Source organism: Octopus bimaculoides, chromosome 26 (genome assembly GCF_046866305.1).
Source record: "Octopus bimaculoides isolate indiv1 chromosome 26, ASM4686630v1, whole genome shotgun sequence".
Lineage (NCBI taxonomy): Eukaryota > Metazoa > Mollusca > Cephalopoda > Octopoda > Octopodidae > Octopus > Octopus bimaculoides.
This window is the reverse complement of record NC_142953.1, coordinates 16,687,264-16,693,671: the sequence shown is the minus strand read 5'-3', so window position 1 is coordinate 16,693,671 and position 6,408 is coordinate 16,687,264.

Here is a 6,408-nt window from a genome sequence, read left to right as displayed (position 1 = left end):
GTTTATCTTTGGCTAGGTGTCTCTCCTGCAGCTGTCTTACCAAAAATATAGCATCAGTGGTGTTTCTCCCTGGCATGAACCCAAACAGCATCTCACCTAAACTAACTCTCTCCCTAATTAGTTGGGCTATGACCCTCTCCGTGACTTTCATTACCTGATCCAACAACTTGATACCTCTGTAATTATTCGTATCTAATGCATCACCTTTACCTTTGTAACAGTTGACTATGGTGCTGCTACACCAGTCATTGGGTATGGACTCCTTCATGTATCACCTGATTGACTATACGGGTGACCAGACTATAGCCTAAACCGCCAGATATTTGAAGCATCTCTGCAGTGATTCCTGATGAACCGGGGCTTTCCCTGTCTTCATATCCTTAATTGCTCTATCGACCAAGGTACTGTCAATTTGGACAGCTGGGAGACTCTCTTTCTCCCATTCATTTTCTTCATTTAGCAACCTTTCATAGTGGTGTCACCAAGTCTCTCTCCTTGCAGCCTCATTAAATGCAAATGAGCCGTCATCCATGTGAACACATTTCTCTCCTATGACATCTTGCAACATGAAACACAATGTGTGTATAGCCTTTGTTTCAGTCATTAGACTGTGGCCAACCTGGGGCACCACCTTGAAGAATTTTTAGTCGAATGAATTGGTCCAGTACTTACTTTTTGTTAAACCTTGTAATTATTCTATCAGTCTCCTTTGTTGAAACCGATAGAGTAACATCAGCTGTCAAGCAGTGGTGGGGGACAAACACAGACACAAAGGCACCCCGACCCCCCTATGATGGGCTTTTAAGTTTCCACCAATGAAAACCACTTACAAGGCTTTGGCTGGTCCAAGGCTATAATAGAAGACACATGCCTGAGGTGCCACCCAGTGGGACTGAACCCAGAACCATGTGGTTGGGAAGCAAGCTTCTTACCATACAACCATGCCTATATATATATATATATGTATATATATATATATATATATATATGGTTAAAAAAAAATGACCATCTCAAAATACAATATATATATATATATGTATATATATATATATATATATATATATATATATATATATATAAATCCACAAGTTTTTTTATTCTCTCTCTGTTTATTTTTTCTTATCCCTTTCTGTCAGAGAGCGTAGGCTCGAAATGTAAAAGACTTTCTTACTTTTCTGAGCATCAAACTAATGCACCTGCTTGTTCATACACCTGTCTTTTGTTTTTCTGTAAATTTCAACTATATATATATATATATATATATATATATATATAAGTGAAACATTCAAAATTTGATGATATCACCAGTAGTGGCATGGGTGGAACACAGTTATAATAGCTTTAAACAGCTATGAATTATAAATTTGCACGAAGTGTAATGATGCTTAATAAGCATCTGCCTGCTAGAAATAAGAGCTAAGTCTTAAATATATACATATATATATAGTAATCCCTTGACTATAATGGGTGTTTAAATTCCAGCCTCCAACCCCCACACACACACACACACACAATAGGTGAAAATCCACGAAATAGAAACAGTAGTGTACTGTATATTTTTTTTTGTTATTTTTATAATTTGTAGATATTTACTTTATTATAAATGCAAAACAACACCAAGGAACAATCCATGTAAGCTTAAATAATAAACCATGGTGATAGGTGAACCATGACATGGTGAGGGATTACTGTAATATATATATATATATATATATGTATATATATATATATATATATATATATATATATATATATATATATATATATATATATATATATATATATATATTGTAAAGGTATCTAGGCAGTGTTGTGTTGTTATTGTTGTTGAGATGATATATGACTGTTTCTTCCATATGTAAACAGTGACTGTGTCCCCGCTTTGTTTTGTTGAAAGAGAAAGACTTACCACACCTACGCTGAGAGATTGTCTCAGGCCTTCTCAGTTATGGAGACAGTGAATGTCTGCTGTGCTGTGAGAAGTTTATATTGCCTGATGTTGTTGTTGATGTTCTTGATAAGAAATGGTGAGACAGAAGACCATCCAATAGTGACTATGTACTGATTGTGTTATTGCTGTTGTGTTTTTTGGTGGGTGTGGGAGAGATAGAGTTACCATGCCTCCACTGAGGGAAAGTCTCAGGCTTTCCTTCCTAGTGCTGTGATAAAAGACATTTGCATTGATTGTGTCTCTGTTTGCCTGTTGAGAGAGTCATGCATGTTAACAAATCTCCCCTGAAAGTGAATCCTCATGATCTTATTTCGTGAAAGCAGCAAGTACATATCTGGCATAACAACATCATGGTGAGGAGATTGTTACTGTTTATGAGTAATGTGGGGGGGGGGGGGGCCATGACACAATACTAGTTCCTCCACATGAGGGTGACAAGGTTATTTCAGTACAGAGGTGTCATGATGCAATGCTAACTCCTTCACATAAGGTGACATGCTTATTTGAGTGAAGAGCAAAATTTTTTCAGGTGCTCTTAAAATACTGTTGTGGATCTCCAATTATTTTGTTGCAAGGACTCCCAAAAATCTTATATGAACCTTCAGAGGTTATATGGACTCCAGTTGAGAACCACTAATTGGGTTGTCATATAAATTCGTTCACTTTTTTTTTCCCTTCTCTCTCTCAATCTTTTATCTTTTCTTATACTTCACTCAATTCTAATTCCTTTACATGAAGTGACATGGTTATATGAGCAAAGAACAGCTGTGACACCATTCGAAGGTTAATGTCCTCTACAAGGAAGTGAGTGCAAGGATGACGAATGCAATGAAGAATTTGGGGAAGGAGATCATGTAAAATATACTTTTATCTATTTTACTTGTTTCAGCCACTGGACTGAGGCCATGCAGGGGCATCAACTTGAAGGGTTTAATCAAACAAATTGACCTCAGTACTTTTTTTTAAAGTCTGGAACTTACGCTATCAGTGTCTTTTGCCAAACTGCTAAGTTACAGTAAAGTAAACAAACAAACACTGGCTGTCACATGGTGGTGGCAGCAAACACAGGCACATCCACACACACACATATATCATCATCATTGTTTAATTTCTGTTTTCCATGCAAGCATGGATTGGATGGTTCGACTGGGGTCTGGGAAGCCAAGAGGCTGCACCAGGCTCCAGTCTGATCTGGCATTATTTCTACAGCTGGATGCCTTTCCTAACGCCAACCACTCCGAGAGTGTAGTGGGTGCATTTTTTACATGCCACCAGCACAGGGGCCAGAGGAGGCTGGCAACGGCCATGATCGGTTGGTGCTTTTTACGTGCCACTGTCACAGAAGCCAGTCAAGGCGGCACTGGCATTGGCCACATTCGGATGGTGCTTTTTGCATGCCACGTGCACCGGTATCACAACTACAATTTCCATTCGATTTTCATTTTGATGCTGATGTACTTGACTCAATAGACCTCCTCAAGCACAGCAGGTTGCCCTATGATCCAAGGTACTTTTGAATGGGCTGGGGTTGATTATGCGACACTGGTGTAGGTTACAGCTGTGAACTCACTTTATTTGCCAGGTCTTCGCAGTCACAGCATATCTGCAGAGGTCTCGGTCTTTCATCGTTGCCTCTGTGAGGCCCAACGTTCGAAGGTCATGCTTCACTATCTATACATATACATACAATGGGCTTCAAAATAGTTTCCATCTACCAAATCTACATACAAAGCATTGGTTGGCCCAAACCTATAGTAAAAGACTCTTGCTCAAAATACCAAGCAGCAGGATTGAACTCAAAACTCATGGCTGCAACCAGAACAATTGCAGTACATAAAGCAAATTTTTTCTTTTACAGTTCAATAAAACCTTCTAAAGAACATTAAGTATAAAAGCAACAACTATAAAAAAAACTCGCCCACATTTTTAAACACCAAAAACTACCAATGTTAGCCAACAAAATATTGTTACACAGTTGTATTGTACTTCATTATTTAGTTCTATTTTTCTAGATCAGTAAACTACACTACAGAAATTTGTCTCTCTCTCTCTCTCATATACACACACACACACACACACACACACACACACATATATACAAACAAACAGACAGACAGATAGATTTCTGTTGCTTAGTTTATATATATATCCACACTAAACATGCAAGGTGAAACAGGAGGAAGATAAGAGAACAGGGAATGTGTGTGTTGTATGTGTGTGTGTGTGTGTGTGTGTGTGTGTGTGTTCCACACATGCAATACATAGACTACACCCACTTTGTATACAAATGTTCTGATAAAGTTTGTAGTAACCATTTGAGAATGTAGACTTTTATTATTGTAGTGTGGGAATTACAAGAGAAAGAATAGACAGGTGTCAGACCAGCTGTCTCCCTCAGTAATGTATGATGGTCCTATCTAGAGATGACACAGACCACAAGCCATTAAATTAACAGGGCCACCAATCACTATTCAAATGATATGGGGTCTATCTTGTAGGGTCCAGAGATGACACAGGCACACTTAACTATCATTACCTCAGCCTACAGGGGCCAGTCACTGCCTGTTAGAAACAGCTCATTCAAATCATTAAAGCTCTCTCTGGTAGTGTCCAAAGATGACAGACACATTTACTATCATTACTTCAACCTATGGGGGGGGGGGGGCCAACAGTACCTGTCAGAAATGTCCTGTTGAAACCATATGAGGTCTCTCTGCTAATACCCATTTTTAATTGATTAAAATGACCCTAGTACTTATTCCATTGGTCTTTTTTGTTGAACTGTTACATCACAAGGATGTAAACACACACACAGAGGCACAGCTGTGTGAAAAGAAATTTGCTCTCAATCTACATGATTCTGGGCTCAGTGGCACATTGGGCAAGTGTCTTCAACTAGAGCCCTAAGCTACCCAAAGCCTTGTGAGTGGATTTGGTATACAGAAACTAAAAGCAGCTCATTGTGTGTGTGTGTGTGTGTGTGTGTGTGTGTGTGTGTGTGTGTGCGTGCGTGCGTGTGTGCGTGCGTGTGTGCGTGTGCGTGCGTGCGTGTGTGCTGCTGTCTCCTTGCCTTGACATCAAGTGATAGTTGTAAGCAGGTGTCACCGTCATGTAAGCAATGTCCTTTATTTCCAATCTTCTGCAAAAACATGTCTGGTCATGGGGAAATATTTTCTTACTTGGTCACAGGTGAAAGCTGGTGACAGAAAGGGCACTTGGTCATAGAAAATCCACCTCAACTAATTCTCTCTGGCCCATGCAATCAAGGAAAAGAGGGTGTTAAAACAATGAGAATATATCATCATCATCGTTTAACATCTGCTTTCCATGTTGGCATGTGTTGGTAGGTTTGACTGAGGACTGGCAAGCAGGAGTCTGTACCAGGCTCCAATCTGATATATATGTAGGTAGAGGTGCTCCAAAAGGGGGGCCGCAGGGAGTAGCGTCCCTGCCTTCCTGAGCTGGTTTTCCACCACATTTCTTAAAAATCGTGGTAGAGGCCTTGGTCTCAGGACGACTCATGTCTAGAAACTGAAGTTGGGGGTAAGCAAGGGCATGCTCCCTATAGAAAATTCAGTTCCAAAAAAGCCTCATGATTAGCAAGGGAGAATGGGCACCAGCCAGCCCAAAGGTTGGAGTGGGTTGCACCTACCTGCCTCAGTTGCTATGGCATTGAGGCAGATCCAACCACCCTTGTTAACGGGGACAAAACCTGGATGATGATATATTTTTATCTGTTGGTAACTAAAAGCCTCTCCCTCACAGTGAAAGGCAGATTGTATGATGCCAGTGTGCGAACAGCTATGTTACATGGCAATGAAATATGGGCTGTGACAGCTGAAGACATGCATAGGCTTGAAAGAAATGAAGCCAGTATGCTTTGCTGATGTGCAATGCCGGTGTGCATGTACAACAGAGTGTAAGCATCTTGAGAGAAAAACTGGGCATAAAAGGCATCAGATGTGGTGTGCAAGAGATAAATGCACTGGTATGGTCATGTGATGCATATGGATGAGGACGGCTGTGTAAAGAAGTGCTGATCTCTAACTGTGGTAGAAATTTGTGGAAGAAGTAAACCCAGGTAACTGAAACAACATAAGGAGCACATGCAGTGGAGCTGAACCTCAGTGTTTCAAATTAATGTTTCAGTTTAAATCTACTACCTTAATACTAGCCAAAGCAGGTCTTTAGTTTGGGCAATAGGCTGAATGCACTGTTTTGATATCACTACCACCACTACCACTACTACTACTTGGTCCTTGGTTGGCTAAATGCCATCTGGTCCTTGGCTCTTCTTGTCTACAATTTACCTGCAGATGTTCAAGTATCTAGGAGGGACTTCAAAATTCAAAAACACTGCCCTGCTTTTCCTCCTCTTCTCTCGAATCTAGGTATCTGGATTGCACATGCACTCACACACACACACTGGGAAGGACTTCAAAGGTCACAAACACTCC